At 50.1% G+C, this 20,183-nt stretch overlaps 1 long non-coding RNA gene and 1 pseudogene across 1 annotated transcript; one reads left to right on the top strand and one right to left on the bottom strand.

Moving 5' to 3' along the window:
• The first annotated feature begins 4,953 nt into the window (after positions 1-4,953).
• Positions 4,954-5,850, top strand: LOC129527946 (large ribosomal subunit protein eL30-like; annotated as a pseudogene).
• Positions 5,851-9,975: 4,125 nt separating this feature from the next.
• Positions 9,976-19,410, bottom strand: LOC109023837 (uncharacterized). The gene is made up of 3 exons (XR_002003296.4): positions 17,897-19,410; positions 11,949-11,988; positions 9,976-10,768 (listed from the first exon to the last, which is right to left on the bottom strand). It is a non-coding gene; the product is annotated as an uncharacterized lncRNA (long non-coding RNA).
• Between the last annotated feature and the right edge of the window lie 773 nt (positions 19,411-20,183).

The following is a 20,183-nucleotide window of genomic DNA, read 5'->3' as shown; positions in this document are numbered from 1 at the left end:
AGCATCTGCACCTGTCTAGACAGAGGCTCTAAACTGAGGCAGTGGCGTGAGGTTGGAAAGCAGCAGATGGGATAGATACACGGAGTTGGAGGGAGTTTTCTATTTAGGGGTATCTCAGCAGACCCTCTCAGCTGCCAAACAGCCAGCCCCAGGCATATTTCTCTGTTGCAGAGGTGGGTGCCCGTGCTATCCAATGATTCCCTCGGCTGACAGACAGGGATGGGGTGAAGAAATAGCAGGAGAAGATGAGAAGGAAAGGGTGAGTGAAACAGAGGAGGTGGGGGAGGAAAGAAAATGTAAATGACACACAAAATGCTCTGAGACGCTTACTGGATGCCAGACACTGTCCTGAATGTTTCGCGGGCACTGAGTCCTCCTGACAAGCCCATGAGGGAGAGCTTTTATTTCCTCCATTTTCCAGAGGTGGAGGCTGAGGCAGGGAGGTGGGTTATGGCCTTTCTGAGAGCATTCGCAAACATTCACCGAAACACAGTATGTTCACCAACATAGAGTTCAAAAGCCACACTGAGAATCTGGGTGGTCCATCAATAACATGTGTTGGGCATGTTCTATGATCTGAAATCCACTAGGACCCTGGGCTACCAGGCCCAATGTCTCTCTGGAGTGCCTACAGCCTAGCCAGGGGAAAGAGAGATGCTAACTATAACAATGACATGGGATAATGTTGTTGTCCAGGTGCAGACACTCAAGTGTTGGGAGGAAACAAAAGGACTGGAAATTGAGCCCAGGCGTTTGAGACCAGCTTGGGCAACATTAGTGAGACCCCCCCCCCCCCCGCCCGCTCTCTACAAAAATTAAAAAATTAGCTGAGCATGGTGGTGCATGCCTGTAGTCCCAGCTACTTGGGAGGCCGAGGTGAGCAGACCACTTGAGCCCAGGAGTTTAAGACCAGCCTGGGCAACATGGCGAAACCTTGTCTCTACAAAAAATACAAAACATTAGCCAGGCATGGTAGTGCATGCCTGTAGTCCTAGTGACTCGGGAGGCTGAGGTGGGACGATCGCCTGAGCCTAGGAGAACAAGGCTGCAGTGAGCCGTGATTGCACCACTGCACTCCAGCCTGGACGGCAGAGTGGGACCCTGTCTCAAAAACGAACAACCACCAAAGAACTGGAAGAGTCCTGCAGGCACTTGGGATTGCTCAGCAGGCACCCAGGAGAGCTTCACAGGGGTCTGGAATAGTCCAGCAGGTGCATGAAAGAACCCCGGCTATATCTGTACCTTGGAAGAGTCAAGTGCAGGAGCTAAATTTCCATGGGAAGAGGTGAGGGACATGGAGTTAGATTGGAAAGGTCTCTGAATGGCAATAAGGAGAATGATATCCTGTGACCCAACATGGCTGCTATCCGAAGATTTCCAAAGTGGAAATGTGTTAGGACTTTTTCCGTTGCAAAAGATAGAAATCAAATTCAAACAACTAGACTGAAAAGGGAATGTGTTAGGACTCTGGGGAGCTCTAAGAACCGTAGTGACTGCAGGGACATCAGGAAGAATAACGTGGCTCGCGAATGGAGCCGAGACACCCTGTGGCTCCCCCTTTGATCTAGGTTTCTCTGTGCCTGGTGTCATTCCTCCCCCTGCAGGTGGGCATTCTCCATGTGGCAGGCAACCTCTGTGTGGCAGAAAAATTCTCCAGGGCAGGGTACCAGGAGGCAGGTACTTCCATACGGCAGGCTGCCATCAGCCAGCACCTCCAGACAGCAGTACTTCTCTGACATCATTGCAGGTTAGAGATCCCTGAAAAACAGACAATTTCTCAGCCTTGATTTTAAAAACCCCAAGGAAGGAGGGATTCTGATTGGTCTAGTTTCAGTCACGTGTCAACAGCAGACCAATCAACTGTGGCCAGGGGCACAGCTGCTTTACAGAGGCAGGCCTGTGTCATGTGACCACCACATGACCTGCGTCATGTGATGGGTGGAGGAGAGGGTGGGCATGCTGTGATTGGCAGCCTCCTTCCCGTGGGCGGAGACCTTTTATAAAGGGAAGGGAAGAGCGCCATGTGGATAAACAGATGTTCACCGCAGGAAGGTCCCGAATCAGATGGGTTTTAGAGATTACTGGGAAGGCAGCCCCAGGGATGGTGGGTCTGAAGCTCCGTGATCAGCCGCAGAAATATTTCTCAACTTTGCTCAACACAAGCGCACTTACCCCACCCCTAGATAAGAAAAACAAGCCAAGCCTTTTTAGAATGTTATCTGAAATTCAAAATAGATTAAGTCTCAGGAAGATAAATAAACCAAATGAGCACTGCTTGGCTTCCAAACCACACTCCCATCCCCTGGGGAGGCAGGCAGCCCACACTCCTGCCAGGAGAGAAAAGACCAGCTCTTGAATGGAATGAACAGTTGCATTGGTGGGAGGGGAACAGGCACTGGAGTTGATTCTCCACGTGCTTCTCGCTGTCATGGGCCCAGGACTGCCGGGCATCTGGTAAACATGCAGATTCTGATGCAGAAGGGCCAAGGCTGGGCCTGAGGGTCTGCTTTTCCAACAAGCTTCCAGGTCGCCGGCGGGGTGGGGGTTGCTGCTGGCCCTGGCACCCCACTTTGAGTAGTGAAGACTTACGGCCTAGAATCTGCAGATTTGAATGAGATATTGGCGAACAGCTGCGAGCTAGCCCTCAAGGAAGCCACCCAGGTGGCCAGCGCTGGTGGTTCCATCTCAGATGGAGCTGGGCATGACTGGGCCAGGGAGATGTGTGGGCCTTGGCCGAGCCTGGGCCGGCCCCTACTCTGGGCTGCTCACACCCATCCCTGGCCACACGGAAAACTTGTGTCAGAGCCAGCGGGGAAAGGAGTGAACTTGCTCTCACTTCACACTTGGATCAGAGCCCGAGGACCTCAGTGGCGGCCCCCTTGGGGTACCTGTGGGGGCTGAAAGAGCAGGCTTCCTCCAGGCCCCCCAGGCAGCTTTACCCGGCAACAAGAATGGGTGTCCTAAGCCGACCCCTCTTTGTAGGTAGAATAATGGCCTCCAAACATAACAGGTTTTAATCTCTGGAAACTGTAATTGTTACTTTACGCGGCAAACACTTTGCAGGTGTGATTAAATTAAGGCGCTTGAGATGAGGGGATTATTCTGGTGAAGAGGGACGCATGGGGACATTTGACACAGAAGAGGGGAAGCGATGTCACCATGGAGGCAGAGGTTGCAGGGGTGCTGCCCTGAGCCGTGGAAGCTGGAAGAGGAAGGAACAGATTCTTCCCAGAGCCTCCGATGGGAGGGCGGCCGTCCAGCACCTTGATGTCACTGCCTCTGGCCTCTAGGACTGTGTGGAATAGACTTCTGCTGTGTTGAGCCTCCCTGTGTGTGGCAGTTTGTTCCCGCAGCCACGGGAAGTGCATGCACCATGGGGAGACGTGGTGCTGGAGAGACGCGGAGGTCTGGGGGGGGGGGCGTCCCGGGGGGCTCTGCTTCTCTGCTGTCTCTTCAGAGGAGGGCTTCTCTTCAGGCTGTTGGGAAGGGGCTTTGGGGTGTCTGCATCTGTTGAAATGGGGGCTCTGCGTGGGGCAGCAGAGCCCCAAGGTCGGGAGGGTGTTCAAGGCTGAGCGCAGCAGCTGCAGAGGAAAGAACGCAGGAGGCTGAGCCTGCGCCTCCCGGAGGGAGGGCCAAGGAGGAGCAGGGAGGTCTGTGCCCAAGGATCGGCCAAGCCGCAGCAGGCTGTCCCCACTCACTCCTCTCTAACCACCCTCATGCCCTGGCCCAGGACCTGACCTCCTCCATGGCTGTGGCCCAGCCCACTGCTGCCCCAGTGATTCCCGCATAGTCAGCTGCGGGCAGGGCTAGGGGCCTCCCTCCCCTCCAGGGTCTTCCCTGGGACACCAGCCTGCTCCTTGCAGAGTGAATGAAAGGCCTTGTTAACTCAGGCCTTCTGCATCCTACCGCCAGGAGCCTGCTCAGTGCGCACTGGGGAGAGACGAGGGGAAGGGAAAAAAGCACAATAGGCCGGGCGAGGTGGCTCATGCCTGTAATCCCAGCACTTTGGGAGGCTGAGGCGGGCGGATCCCTTGAGGTTGGGAGTTTGAGACCAGCCTGGCCAACATGGTGAAACCCCGTCTCTACTAAAAATACAAAAATTAGCTGGGCGTGGTGGTGGGCACCTGTAATCCCAGCTACTCAGGAGGCTGAGGCAGGAGAATCACTTGAACCAGGGAGGCGGAGGTTGCAGTGAGCTGAGATGGTGCCACTGCACTCCAGCCTGGGCAACAAGAGCAAGACTCTATCTCAAACAAACAAACAAACAAACAAAACAAAGAAACAAACAAAAAACCCAAAAAAACCACAACAAAAAAGCACGGTAATTATATTTTAAAATCTTCTGGGATACAACAGATTAGATTTCCAAGAAAGGGTTTGTTTGAATGACTCATTGTGCAGATAAAAATAGTTCTTCAGGGTGGGGTGTGGTGGCTCAAGCCTGTAATGTCAGCACTTTGGAAGGGCTATGTGGGTGGATCACCAGAGGTCAGGAGTTCAAGACCAGCCTGGCCAACATGGTGAAACCCCGTCTCTACTAAAAACACAAAAATTAGCTGGGTGTGGTGGTGGGCACTTGTAGTCCCAGCTACTTGGGAGGCTGAGGCAGGATAATCACTTGAACGCGGGAAGCAGAGGTTACAGTTAGCCCAGATCACACCATTGCACTCCAGCCTGGGCAGCAGAGTGAGACTCTGTCTCAAAAAAAAAAAAAAAACCAAAAAACAAAACAAAACAAAAACCCTCAGGTGGAGTGAATGAGCCTAATTAATATTCCAGAAACAATTTTGACAAAGGTGGCATTACAGATTGAACTTTGTGTCTCCCCAGAAAAATACGTTGAGGTCCCAACCCCCAGTATCTCAGCCAGTGGCCTTATTTGGAAACAGGGTGTTGCAGATGTAAATAGTTAAGATGAGGTCCTACCAGACGACAGTGGGCCCCTAATCCATGATGACTGCTGTCCTTACAGGAAGACAGCTAGGTGAGGATAGAGACACAGGAAGAATGCCGCATAACAGCAACAGAAACAGAGATTAGGGGGATGCAGCTGGAAGCCCAGGGATGATGAGGATTGCCAGCAACCCACAGAGGCGAGGATGAGGCAAGGAGGAATTTGCCCTACAGGTTTCAGAGGGGACAAGCCCTATGCACACCTTGATCTTGAACTTCTGGTCTCCAGAACTGTGAGACAGTAAGTTTCCATTGTTTAAGCCCCGATCTGTCATACTTTGTTAGTGCAGCCCAAGCAAACTGATAGGGGCGATGTCTGCCCCTTCTTTGCTCTGCCCTCTGCCACCTGCCATGGCAGCCCCCCATGGCCCCTTCTCAGGTGGTGACCCCCTTCTCCTTGGTGGCACCCTCAATAATCCCCTGTCCTGTGTCTGAAAATGGGCAATCACCTTTATTAAAGAAATGAGGCTTTTCTCATTCCCCGGCCATCTTAGCGGCTGCTCTTGGTTGGGGTCCGTCCTGCAGCTAAGGCAGGAATTTGGTGGCTGCAAAGAAGAAGAAAAAGTTCCTGGAGTCGATCAACTGTAGGTTCTAACTCATTATGAAAAGTGGAAAGTATGAGCTGGGGTACAAGCAGACTCTGAAGATGATTAGACAAGGCAAAGCAAAATTGATCATTCTCACTAACAACCACCCAGCTATGGAATGTTGGCCAAAACTGGTGTCCATCACTACGGTGGCAATAATATTGAACTGGGCACAGCATGCGGAAAATACTACAGAGTGTGCACACCGGCTATCATTGATCTAGGTGATTCTGACATCATTAGAAGCATGCCAGAACAGATTGGTGAAAAGCAAACCATGCAACATTTTCCTTTAATAAAATTTGCCTGAGCTTGTTAAGAAAAAGAAAGAGAGACAGAGAGAGAAAGAAAGAAGAAAGAAAGAAAGAAAAAGGAAAGAAAGAAAGAAAGACGAGGGAGGGAGGGGAAGGAAGGAAGGAAGGAAGGAGGTGGGAGTTGGATGCAGGGAATGCGACCCTCAGGGACCCGCTTCGAACAGCCCATCAGACCCACTTTTGCCCTTCAAAGGAGATTGAGAAGCTCCACGCTGTTGTCCATGCAGCTATTCCTGCTCAAGCTGCAGCTGGGACTTTTATAAGAAACTGCGTTTTAGAGCCAGGTGACATCCCACATGAAGAAACCAGGGCCGGTGCAGTGGCCCATGCCTGTAATCCCAGCACTTTGGGAGGCCGAGGTGGGAGGATCACTTGAATCTAGGAGTTTGAGACCAGCCTGGGTGGCATAGTGAGACTTCGTCTCTACAAAAAATAAATACTAAAAAAACTAGCTGGGCATGGTGGCACATGCCTATAGTCCCAGTTACTTGGGAAACTGAGGTGGGAGGATGGCTTGAGCCTGGGACGCGGAGGCTGCAGTGAGCCGTGATCATGCCACTGCACTCCAGCCTGGGTGACAGAGCGAGACCACTGTCTCAAAATAAATAAACCAGGAGTGCCACTTATTGTCACATTTGGATTTGTTTCTAACATCGTGCTGAGTTTGGTCACCCACCTCAATCACCTGATGTGACTTGAAACCACTTTTGGCTATTCCCAAAAATCAGCTCCGCACTGGGAGGGGTTAGGGCTGCCCTTTAAGGAAACATTAAAAGCTCAGTATCTTCCTTTGGTGGCTCCCTCAGGGACGCTAGCTTTTGACTCATCAGCATCATTTTAGCTCTCTGAGGGTTCAGAAATAGAGGAAACAGCACTTCCTTTTGGTGAACGCCTTTGTATTATTTTATTTTTTCACCATGATACTGAAACTAGCTCATCCTGGGAGAGTCAAAGGAAGCTCATATGTTTTCCCTGAGCTGGGCTAAATTCCTGATTCTTCTAATAGGAAAGATCCAAAACTTCCCACGGAGTTTCCCCTCGTCTGCACTGAGTCACATACCTGTGGGCTTCGAGCTAACAGACCTTTTTTAATCAAAGAGAAGATGAAAAAGGCACCTTGCTTCTGTCCCATTTTTAGATCTTTTTTAGCCCCATTTCTTCTCTTTCCTTCCTCCATTTTTGGGTTTGTTTGGTTTCATGCCTGAATTAAATGTTAACAGGAGGAGCAAGTTTTATACATTGCCTGAAGTCATCATTGTCAGAGAAACAAATGCAATCTTTAGTGAGACTAGCAACGGTGGGAAGAAGATGTGTGGGTTACAGCAAGCACAGTTCCTAAAGCTTTTTGCATTGAGTAGCTGTGGGGTCCAGGGCCCCATCTCTCTGGCCCTCACTTGCTCATGAGCAAATAGAGGCTCCAGGTTGTAGCAGGTTGTCTCAAACTAGGGACGTATATTCAACAAACCTGCACCGTATTCAAATGTAGATTCTGATCCTTAGGTTCTGGGTGGGGCCTGAGATCCTGCACCTCTAACAAGCTCCCAGATGACAAGCATCCAAGATCACACTTTTCCTAGCTCTGGATCACACTTTTCCTAGCTCCTAGCAGAATCTCAGGCTCATACCAGCCTCTTGAGCCAGAATTCAAATTTTCACAAGAGCCCCGATTCGTTCAGATGTGCATTAAAGTGTGAGAAGCCCGCGCTGGATCACTGAGGGAGGTCGCAGTTGCACCTGGGGAACCAGGAACCGCGGAGGCACGAGCCCATCCTGGAGACCCTGATTTAGTTGGTGGGGAGTGGCCTGGACATCGATTGCTGCCTATTCACAGTGGTTCTTGATTTTGCTGCCATTAACATCACCTGGGGAGCTCTGAAAGGCGTCCCCGTGATGTTAATAGGCAGCAAGATCAGGAACTACTAGGCTGCAGGGTCCTCAGGTTCTAATCCATGATGTCATTGGCTTTATCAGGGCAATTTTTCCTGGCCACATTAGGCAGGAGAGGTGCCTGTGCATCTCAGAAGTGTCTATGGAACACTGCTTCTGAACTTCCCAGCACGCTGAAAACAGGACCTGGTTTACAGCAAAGGGCCAGCTCCTGGCAACATCATGAAACAAATGTACACTATCCTCTACCCAGGGTTCCCTTCAGCCTATAGGTGCCCGACGGCCCCTGCTCTGTGCTCCAGCCTGACATCAGGAAACCCACGAATGGGAGAAAATCTCATGTCACCTGTTTACAGGTGAGTGAACATTTAAGTCAATGGGTTGCTCTCTCCTGGGGAGCTCTAATTGTAGAATTTAAGAGGGCAGAGTGAAGCCAGTGGGAGTCCTGCCAGGTTTGAGTCACAGCTTGGCCACTTATGAGTCCCTCTCATTACCCCACCAGAGCCCGGCGTCCTGATGCATAACATCCACCACCCGGCTTAGGGAGGGCTGACAGAGTGAATTACTGACAGAGGATGGCCCTTGGTCATTTCTGCTTCCTTCACTTTCCCATCACTGCCTTAGAATCTGGAGAGACTCATGCTGGCTTCACCTGGACAGGCATCCTGACACGCAAGCGAGGATTGCTCCCACCAATTTTCTGCGAGAGAAACAAGGGTTCGGTTGATTCCTGGCAACACGTTCGTGTGGGGATGCACGTGGGGGTGCAGGGCTGGACTTGGGAGATGCTTCAGCTGATAGCACACTTTTCCTTTGGGGAGTTTTCTTCCTGCTGTTATAACACCTGTCTCCAAACAAAGCCTTCATTGGTCAACAGTGAATGATTCATTTATTCTGTGCATAGACCTATGGCGTGAGATGCATTTGGAAACCTTGAGAACAGCGGTTCCCAACCTTGGTGCTTGGAGTAATGTCCGAGGACATTTTTGGTTGTCACAACTGGGGCAGGGAACTGTTGCTGGCATCTAGTGGGTGGGGTCCAGGGATGCTGCTAAACATCCTGCAGGGCAGAGGCTAGTGCCACAGCAGAGAATGATCCAGTGCAAAAGGTTGCTGGTGCTGAGAATCCTACTTCAGACCCAGGGCAAGACTGATTGGATGTGTTCATTTATATCTGCTCTTGTAGCCATTCAGTCAAGAAATGAGCACCTTGAATGACTATTAAATCAAGACAGGTTGGGTGTGGTGGCTCACACCTGCAATCCCAGCACTTTGGGAGGCCGAGGCAGATGGATCACTTGAGGTTAGGAGTTTGAGACCACCCTGGCCAACATGGCGAAACCCCATCTCTATTAAAAATACAAAAATTAGCTGGGCATGGTGGTGCATGCTTGTGATCCCAGCTAATTGGAAGGCTGGGGCACGATAATCACTTGAACCTGGGAGGAAGAGGTTGCAGTGAGCAGAGATTGCACCGCTGTACTCCAGGGTGACAGAGCAAGACTGTCTAAAAAAAAAAAATCAAGACAGATCTCTGAGACTCCACAGGTCAATGGAAGATGAACAGAGGGGCGGTGGGGCTGCCCCCCACCCATGTGGGAGGCATGGGCAATGCCTAGGTTGACCAGCTGCCCATGCTCTGAGGCAGTAGTCTCAGGGCAGGGTGTGCACACTCTCAGGCAGGGCAGCACTCACTTATGGTACAGAAGGAATCTTAGAGCTTCCCTTACTCAGGAATGAAATGAGCTCTAGCCCCTGCCATCACCTTTTGCTCAACACTCACCCACTCCAGGCTTCAAAAGGAGGCTGCCCACATGGACAGCTCAGAGGGACTCCAGGGCATGTGGTTGATGGAGAAGCCAGATGCAGAGTGGTGCACTTGGGGGTGCAGTTCAGGAAGCCACGGGGTGGGTGTGAGGGTGTAGTGGAGCATATCAGTGCAAGGATACCCTGAGACTGGGGGTGACATCGACTCCACAGGCACGGGAAGGGGCTTGGAAACAGACTGAACTCAGATCATGCATGTCATGAGGGGAGGGGCTGGAGGCTTGGGGTTGGGAGAAGCTGCCTCCACTGCTGAGGGCACAACTTCCTGGTTCAGCCCCGGCAGGCCTGCAGATTCCCCTGCACCCTTTCCCTGAAGACGGGCCATCTGTGCCTAGACAGGTTGGCATGTGTATTAGATTGTTAGGGCTGCCACAGCAAAGAACCACAGACTGGGGGGCTTAAATAACACAAGTGTATTTTCTCACAGTCTAGGAGGCTGGAATTGCAAGGAGCTCAGGGTGTCAGCAGGGCTGGTTTCTCCCGAGGCCCCTCTCCTTGGCTTGCAGGTGGCCGCCTTCCCATGGTGTCCTCACATGGCCTCTCCTCTGATGTGCCTTCCTCTTCTTAGAAGGATACCAGTCCTATTGGATTAGGGTCCGCCCTAAATACCTCATTAGGACATAATTACCTCTTTAAAGATCTTAACTCCAAATATAGTTTTATTCCGGGGTTCTGGGGGTTAGAGCTTCAACATGTTGATTTTGGGGGACACACTTCATCCCATAACAGTGTGGGCTGCCATTCTCCACTGGCCCTCTATCCTGGAGACACACCTCCTAGAGAGTTTCCTACAACATGCAGGACATCTAGTTAAATTTGATTAAATTGCATTTCAAATGCTGCATGGGATACACTTACACAAAAAATTATCATTGATCTGAAATTTACATTTAACCCAGCATTCTATATTTCTAGCTGCTGAGTCTGGCACCTCTACCCACTGGGAAACCTCCTACCCATGGCTCCTCACCTGGGCTGCCTTGGTCTGGGACCGACACAGAAAGGTGGAGGGTGGAATTGGTGTCTGGAGGAGCAGCTGGTATCTGGGAATCCATCAAGGGCCCTGGCCTCATGGCTCTTTCAGGACAACCTATAGAAGCCATTGAGATGCTGGGGTGGCCTGTGGTTTGATAGAAACTGCAGCATCTATTTAGGCGAATCCTGGAGGTACTTCCTGTTTCTCTTCCAGTTTTCACATCTCTGTAGAATGGGAAATGTCACACAATAATGAACCACTAACAAATGATTCAATTTCTAGTTGCAGAAAACACATGATGTCATGCACATCATGGTGTTGAAAATATGGGTGCCCAATCCCTTACCCACAATTCTGAAATCCAAAACACTCTGGGAACATTGTTTATGTGTAAATTTGAAGACAAAACCCATTTGGGGATAAAATTGATTTGAATGGACTTGGGACTATTTATAGACTTTCTTTATCCATTGGTGAGAATAGTGATACTGTGTTTTCTGGGGGGCACTGTCCAGACATGTGGGGGGTTGTAGGAGATTGGTCAGGGTGGTGGGAAAAATTGTAGAAAGATGCAAACCTTCCTGGAAGGCCAGGAGGTTTTACAAAAGCTTTGGAAAAGGATTTGGGGTGAAGGCAGCCAGATTCTCTTATCTGGTACCTGAAAGCTTAGATTAGATAACAAGGGGATGTAAAGAAACTGATCTAGATAAGTTAGTTTACTTAGGCCTCGGAACCTGGCCTTTAATCGCCTGTGTGCAGGACTGCTCTCTCTGGGGGAGTGACCATGTAAATTACCCACAAGCGTGTTGACTCAAGGCCTTTGTCATTAAATCTGTACTAAATAAATGCCCGCAGTGCCAGCTTGTCAGTGCCGTGGCTACTGACTCTTTACAGCACCCTCCTCAGTGTCTGTGAGCGGCCCGGTCCCCTAGCCCACTCTTTCACTGGATACCTGTGTCTGAGTGCATGTGTTCATCTGTTGTTCGGCCAGGATCTGCAGGCCAGACCCAGCAGTGGGTGGTAAGTGATATTCAGGATATGTCCTGTATTACCAGCCTACAGCTCCCCAAACTCGAATGCCAAAAACCCACAGCTTTCTGGATAAGTGATTGTGCAGCTACAACAGCAGACAGGCACCAAGCTCTTAAACTGTGGGAGGCACAATGCTAAATGCTTTAGGTTTCTTATCTCTTTAATCCTCATAATCTGCAAAATGGATACTTTTATTTGCATTTTTGGTAAGCTGTTTTTGTGTTGAAGTATGACATTCCCACAGAAAAGCCCACGAATCAGGTGCCTAGCTGGAAGAATTATTAGAAAGTGAGCCCACACCCATGACACCACCCAGCGCCATCTCTCAGCAGCGCCCCAGAGGCTCCCACCACAGCCTGCCACCATCATTACCTCCCAGATTCTCACTTTCATCACCAAAGATTCATTCTGCCTAGAAAAAAAAAATGCTGTCATTTATTGAGCAGTTACTATGTGCCAGGAACTTATATTATTTCTCACATTGACTCTCTCAGGGTGAGTATTCTTTTTTTTTTTTTTTTTTTGAGATGGAGTTTTGTTTTTGTCACCCAAAACAAAACTGGCATGATCTCTGCTCACTGCAACTTCCGCCTCCCGGGTTCAAGCGATTCTCCTGCCTCAGCCTCCCGAGTAGCTGGGACTACAGGCACATGACACCACACCTGGTGAATTTTTTTTTTTTTTTTTTTGAGACGGAGTCTCACTCTTCACTCTGTCACCCAGGCTGCAGTGCAGTGGTGCGATCTCAGCTCGCTGCAGTGCAGTGGTGCTATCTCGGCTCACTGCAACCTCTGCCTCCTGGGTTCAAGTGATTCTCCTGCCTCAGCCTCCCGAGTAGCTGGGACTACAGGCTCATGCCATCATGCCCGGCTAATGTTTTGTATTTTTTTTTTTTTTTTTTTTTTTTTTAGTAGAGACAGGGTTTCACCACGTTGGCTAGGCTGGTCTCAAACTCCTGACCTCAGGTGATCCACCTGCCTCAGTCTCCCAAAGTGCTGAGATTACAGGTGTGAGCCACCATGCCCGGCCAGGGTGAGTATTCTTATTATTTCATTTTACAAGCAAAAAGAAGCCAGAGCTGAGAGCTGTTATGTCATGTTCTATTCTATATCATATTATGCATCTTATCATGTTATGTATCATAACCTCAGCTCAGTGAATTTTCGCAAACAGAACACACTCTGCTAACTAGCACCTAGATCAAGGAACAGAATATTAGAAGCAGCAGAGAAACTGCCCCCTCAATCCCACAGCCCCCCAAGTTGCTACCCACTCCCAAAGGTAAGCACTATTCTGACTCCTGACACCTTTTGCCTGTTTTTGAACTGCCTGTCAATGGAACGAAATGGTCTATTCTTTTTGGTGCCTGATTTTCTCTCAGCATGATGCTCATTAAGCCCATCCACATTGCCACGTGAGGCTGGAGTTTGCTCTTTTTTAGTGCCGAGTAGAATTCCACCATTATTTTAGCACACCTCTATTTATTCATCCATTTTCCCCTTGCAGGATGGAGGTGAGAAATGTTTTCACTTTTTAGCAATCACCAGCAGTGCTGCTCTCTAAATTCTTGCATGTCTTTTGGCAGACAAACACACACGTTTCTGTTTAGCATATGTGTTGGGGCAGATTGGGGGCATCACAATAGTGTGTGTGCGTGTGTTTAGCTTTTCAAAAACTTCCAAACTGGCCAGGCATGGTGGCTCACCCCTGTAATCCCAACACTTTGGGAGGCCGAGGCAGGCAGATCACTTGAGGCCAGGACTTCAAGACCAGCCTGGCCAACATGGTGAAACCCCATCTCTAACAAAAATACAAAAAAAAAAAAAGTCTGCCAGGTATGGTGGTGCATGCCTCTAATCCCAGCTACTCAGGAGGCTGAGGAATGAGAATCACTTGAACCTGGGAGGAGGAGGTTGCAGTTAGTGGAGATCATGCCACTGCACTCTAGCCTGGGTGGCAGAGCGAGACTCCATCTCAAAACAAACAAACAGGCCATGTGAAGATGAAGGCAAAGATCAGGGTGATGCCTCTACAAACCAAGGAACCCCAGGTTTTCCCTGCCAACACCAGAAGTTAGAGGAGAGGCCTGGCAGATTTGCTCTCACAGCCTCAGTAGGAACCAACCCTGCGGACACCTTGCTCTCGGACTAACAGCCTGCAGAGCTCCGAGGCGAGGCACTTCTGTGGTTTAAGCCCCTCTGCTCATGACACTTTGTTACTGCAGCCCCGGCATACTCCTCCACGGAGAGATGCTTCATGTTTAAAAAGACGTCTGCTCTGTAAAGAACACTCATCTGGCCGGGCGTGGTGTCTCACACCTGTAATCCCAGCACCTTGGGAGGCTGAGACAGGTGGATTACCTGAGGTCAGAAGTTTGAGACTAGCCTGGCCAACATGGTGAAACCCCATCTCTACTAAAAATAAAATTAAAAAATTAGCAGGGCATAGTGGCAGGCACCTGTAATCCCAGCTACTCGGGAGGCTGAGGCGTGAGAATCACTTGAACCCAGGAGGTGAGGTTGCAGTGAGCTGAGATTGCACTACTGCACTCCAGCCTGGGAGACAGAGTGAGACTCTGTCTCAAAACAAAAGAAAACAAAACAAAACACTCATCCTAGTGTTCCTTGAGGTGGTCTGATTAGCAGCTAATGTGTTTACAGCAGCTTTCCCTTTTCAAATTTGATTTCAGAAGCCATCAGCTGCATGATTTGTTGTATGTCTGAATGCTTGAAGGTTGATAGTTGATAGGAGCTGGCTGATTCTGGTCTGTAAGTGTGGCTGGGCTGACAAACAGGCATCCACCCACTTGGGCTGGGTCCCGGGAGCAGCCTCAGGAATTGAGATTCCTGCATCTGCCTTCATGGCCTTTATCTTCCAGGCCTCCCTCTCCCTGTCATGGCTCAGGCGGGGACCATGGCAGAGGGTGGGCCACACCATCTTTCAAGGGCAGCTGGGCCTCTTCTGGCAGCTGGACGAACCTTATTCGGCGCAGTGGCTCATGCTTGTAATCCCAGCACTTTGGGAGGCCAAAGTGGGTGGATCACTTGAGGTCAGGAGTTCAAGACCAGCCTGGCCAACATGGTAAAACCCCATCTCTACTAAAAATACAAAAATTAGCCAGGCATGGTGGTGCATGCCTGTGGTTCCAGCCACTCGGGAGGCTGAGGCACGAGAATCGTTTGAACCCGGGAGACAGAGGTTGCAGTGAGCCGTGATCCATCACTGTACTCCCGCCTGGGTGACAGAGCCAGATTCCATCTCAAAAATGAAGAATGCTGTTCTTCCTGGGCAGAGAGTTTCTCTGTTCTGGAGGTCATCCAGTAGCCCGGCCCCAAGGTGATCTCTCTGGATGGGTGAGGGGAGGAGGGGTCTCCTCCAGCTGGAAGCATCGAATCAGGACTAGCACTTCCTAAGAGCACGTGGCCCAGAACTGGGCTAAAAATAGTACAATTTTTAAAAATTACACTAAGCTTTGATTCCAGAGTGTATTGGTTTCCTGGGGCTGCTGTAACCAAGTGCCACAAACTGGGTGGCTTAAGACAACACACATTTATTCTCTCACAGTTCTGAAGGCCAGAAATCCCGAAGCAAGGTGCTGGCTGGGCCATCCTTTCTCCCAAGGCTCCCCGGAAGAAGCTGCTCTTGCGTCCCCTCATTCTGATTGTCACAGCACCCCTGGTGTCTTTAGTTTGGAGCTCCAATGTCTGCCTCTGTTTTCACGTGGCCTTTTCCCCGTGTGTCTGTGTCTCTGTATCCAAATTTCTCTCTTTTTTTAGGACACCAATCACTAGATAAGGGCCGACCCTCTTCCAGCATGACTTCATCTAAATTTGACTGCATTCACAAAGACCCTATTTCCACGTAAGGGCTCACTCTGAGATTCCGGTGGACATACATTTTGGAAAGACACTGTTCAACCCAGTATAGAGTCTTTCCTGTTTTGAAGTAAGTTTTTGCTAAATTCAATTTCAGAATGCCTTCCTCCACTCCCTTGAGCTTGGATAGTTTAGAAATTTGAAAATTTTCCTATTAGGGTAATCTCCGTATCTTAACATAATGTAAGTTTATTTTGGTCACGTGAAGTTCAAAATGAGTGATCTTGAGGGGCAGTTGGTGTCCATCTAAGCAGTGATTTGGAGGCCTGAGCTCCTTCTATGTGGGATGCCCCAATCTTCCATGTGGGAACCCTCCAATCTTCCATGTGGGTCCCAAGGTCCCTATGCTCCCCTGTCTCAAGCTGAAGGGGAAGAGCATGGCGTGTGGGGAGCCAGGCCAGGAAGTACTGCTCATCCCGTCCATGCGTATTCACTGGGCCAGAATTCAGCTACAGGCCACAGTGAAGCCGGGAGGGGTAGGCTGGCCGTGCACCCAGGAAGCAGAGGAAGGCGTTGGGGAAGAGCCGCAGCTGAGGCTGGCGAGTCAGGATGGTGCCTGGAGGGCAGCTCCTCCTAGGACTTATTTCCCTTTGGTTTCCCCCCTTCTTCCGCCTCTCCACCTTGCTAGCCCTGGCGGGTCTCTAGTCAAGAGGGTCAGTTTCCAAACCTCATGGCACGAGACCCTTCCCCACTGACATGCAAACAGCAAAGGAGCACCTCCCATTTAAGGGGAGACTGAATGATCAAATGCTAAAGGAATACATCTTTGGGGGTGCTGTGAATGCCCTCAGTGAATCTGGGTGATCCAGCCTGGTGGATTGTGGGGGCCCTGAAGATGTGCTTCTCACTAAACCTCCCTCTATGCCCACTAGGAGCCCACTGCATCTCAGAGCAGGGGATGGAACAGTTCCCCTGGGGCGGGGCTGGTGCTTAGGAAGCTGGGCCCAGGTATCCTGGACGGAGTGCTTGGAGTCTTGTCTGAACAGACTCCTCAGGCTGTGCCACACAGTCCCAGGGCAGATTACACTTGACACCCGCCCCCTCACTGGCCACTTCACCTTGCCAGTGGTTTTCAAACTGCCAGGCAAGGTCAGTTGAAACCAGTGCTTAAAAATAAAACAGGGCAGGGTACAGTGGCTCATGCCTGTAATCACAAGAATTTGGGAGGATCCCTTAAGCTCAGGAGTTGGAGACCAGCTGGCAACATAGTGAGACTTTGTCTCTACTAAGAAAAAAAAAATTAGCTGGGTGTGGCGGTGGGTGCCTGGAGTCCCAGCTACTTGGGAGGCTGAGGTGGGAGGATTGCTAGCCCAGGAGGTTGAGGCTGCAGTGAGCCAAGATCGCACCACTGCATCCAAACTGGGTAATAGACTGAGACCCTGTCTGAAAACACACACACACACACACACACACACACACACACACACACACACACACACACAACCTACTAGAAAAATACCAGGTACATAGAACACAGTGAGAGAAAGTACTAGTCATTAAATCTTGATTCCATGTTTATATGTATATTTTCTGGGTTGTGATATGAAACATTTCTTTCCAAGTGAGGCAATCAAAAACTGAAAGCTGGCCAGGCACAGTGGCTCACCCCTCTAATCTCAGCACTTTGGGAGACCAAGATGGGAGGACTGCTTGGGGCCAGGGGTTCCAGACCATTCTGGACAACATAGTGAGACCCTCATTCTATAAAAAAATTAGTTTAAAAAATTAATTTAAAAAATTAGCCAAGTGTGGTGGCATGCACCTACAGTCCCAGCTACTTGGGAGGCTGAGGTGGGAGGATCACCTGAGCCCAGGAGGTTGAGGCTGCAGTGAGCTATGATCATGCTACTGCACCCCAGCCTGGGCAACAGAGTGAGAAAGATCCTGTCTCAAAAAAACAAACCAAACCAAGCAAATTTGAAAGCCACTGTCCTATGTGGAAGAATTTGGAAGTCAATGATAACACAGGGAGGTAGTAATTATTTTCCAGGTTTCAGAAGTGCTTGTGGGTCCCGATGGGAGAGATGCTGTGATGGTGTGAGGTCAAGGAGGACTCTGGGCTGGGTTGAATCGGGGCTGTACCACTTCCCTCAGGAGGTCCTTGTGAGGGCGACTCCATTGCCTGGGCCTCCACTTTTTCATCTGTAAAATGGGCTAAATATCTACCTTGATGAGGAGGAGGAGGATGAAATAGCTCCTCACTATTGAATGCTCCCTGTCGTAGGATTTGTTCTGAGTCTTTTATGTGTATTACATCAGTCTTTCTTCACAATATCCCTCTGGTTAAGTGCTAGTACCATTAGATTTATCAGTACAGGTAAGGACACTAAGACACGGAGAGGTGAAGTCACCTTCCCAAGTGAGCTGATGTCATTGAAAATCTGTATCATGCCAAATACTGTGTCTGGCACATAGCAAGCACAGAGCAAATTTTAATTTTCTTACCCTTAATTTTGTTTCAATCGCTTTAAAGAATCCTCAGATATAGGCAGATGAACAAGCTAGTGGAAGATGTGTGAGAAGCACACTTCAAACTGCCAGGAAGCTGGCTTCTATGGAGTCCTAAAGTGTGAAATTAGCTCCTCTTCTATGAGGGTCCCTGGAAACAGTGGCTGCTCCCTGCAGGAGGCAGAGTCCCTGCAAGCCCTACTCTTCAGCATCAGAGGAACTGCAAGGGGAGTCAAAGAAAGGGGACCCTCCCCTCCAGCCCTTAGGGGAAGACTCATCGATGGTTTCAGGGAGGAAAGAGAATGATGGGCCTGGCTCACAGTACACTACCTTATTGCTGGATTTTAAAGATTAGAGGCCCAGGAACCCCCAGCCCTACTCCACACCCTGCAATACAGATCAGCTTCAAGGGGTCTCCACCTCCCCTGCCCACGATGGCCAGCCCCACTCCTCCAGGAGAGACTGTGGCCCCCACTGTCTGGAGGCCAAGGGAGAACAGAGCTGCTTCTCCCTGGGGGAGATCAGACAAGCAATTAGACCAAACTGCAAGAGGCAGCTATGTCATTGCTTCTCAGAAATGATAAACAGGGCAAAGAGAGGATTGCATCACTTCTTCCCGGGGGCGCTGGGACATTTGCTCTCAGAGTCCAAGCTGGGTCGCATTTTAATCAGAGGGGGGCTGTGTACTGATTCCCTGCCGAGTGCAGAAATGTTTCATCAGCAATTAGTGTGAGCACTCCGAAAGGAAGCTACACGTTCTCCTTGCCTTGTTCCCACGTTTGCTTGTTCCAAGTCGTGTCTTTATACTATCTTAACTATATAATATCATTTATGCCATATTTTAAAATAGTTGTCTTCTTATAGAACCCATTACTTTGTTTGACTTCATTAACAAAACTTAGTAATTTACCTTGCACAGAGCCTGCCCATATTGGATATGAAATTAGTATTTGCAGAATAAAAAGATGTTGATGACAATAATAATATACATAATGACATAATAATATTAAAGTAAAAGCTAACTTGCGGGGGCCCTCTCTTCTGCCTCCTGTCTCAAGAGGGCTGCCTCCTCAGTGAGCCTGGACGTGGGACTACTGCACACGTGACCCTGCGGACATCAGGCCGGGAGCAGGTGGAGGAAGTGGTAGAGGAGGAGAGGCCAGGAGCTCCCTGAGCCAGCGCTCCCACAGAAGGAAGTTCATCAGAAAATCACAGAGGGCCTGGGACCCAAGGTCCCCCATCCTTCACCCCACCCACCCCAGCAGAGGTTTGTTCCCGAGTACCTGTGTTTTAAAGTGCCCAGGTGGCCTCCAGCTGCCCACTCTAGCACTTACAAGTTTGGAGTCCAGGGTCCCCAGACCGTGGGGTGGCAGTGAGCACACTGGCCTCCTGAAGTAGTGGGCAGGTCAGAGGATCCCAGGCCTAGCTGCTCAGAGTGCTGTCTGCCAGCTGGGGGTGACATTCCTGTCCTGGCTGTGACTGTCCCCTCAGCTTCCGCCTTATTCACCCCTGATGGGAGGCAGAGGTGGAGCCGGGAGAGCTCTGCCCATGACTGTGCTCCAAGAGGCTCCACCTCCGTGTGCACCCAGAAGGCCCACAGGAGAGATGTTGTAGCCTGCAAAGCGCTACTGCCTGCACGACTGCACGGCCGGCTCCACAGGCTCCTCGGAAACGACAACAGGAGCAAAGATGAGGGCTACAGTGCCAGGTGAACACCTGGGAGCCGTCTGTGTCCATCTCTGAGTTCTATTCGTTTGCTAAGGCTGCCCTAAGAAAGTGCCACATACTGGGAGGCTTATAGCACACAGGTGAATTTCTCACCGTCCTGGAGACTGGATGTCCAAGGTGTGGCAGCCTGTTTTCTCCGAAGGCCTCTCTCCCTGGCTGCAGGTGGCCGCCTTCCTGCTGCATCCACCCTCGGCCTTTCCTCTGTGCAACAGCGTGCCTGTGGTCTCTTCCTCTTCATATAAGGACCCCAGTCCTAGTGGATTATGGCCTACCCTAATAGCCTCGCTTAATCCCCATTCCCTCCTTAAAGGTTCTGTCTCCAAATACAGTCACATTGGGGGTTAGGGCTCCAGCATATGAATTTGGGGTGACACCGTTCAGTACACAGCAAGAGGAAAATCACTTTCACAGTCACACAGCACTTCCAAGCTGTGTGTGTTGCCTTATGTGTCCGGCACCATGCGTGAAGTATTGTCGCAGCTGTTTTCGTTAGGATGTGTGGGAAGAGCACATCTGTCATCAGTTCCAGCCCCCAGTGACCAAGAACACTTCCCTT

This window comes from Gorilla gorilla, chromosome 19 (genome assembly GCF_029281585.2).
Source record: "Gorilla gorilla gorilla isolate KB3781 chromosome 19, NHGRI_mGorGor1-v2.1_pri, whole genome shotgun sequence".
Lineage (NCBI taxonomy): Eukaryota > Metazoa > Chordata > Mammalia > Primates > Hominidae > Gorilla > Gorilla gorilla.
Note: the sequence above shows the minus strand (reverse complement) of the source record. Positions and strands in the feature narration are given on the sequence as shown.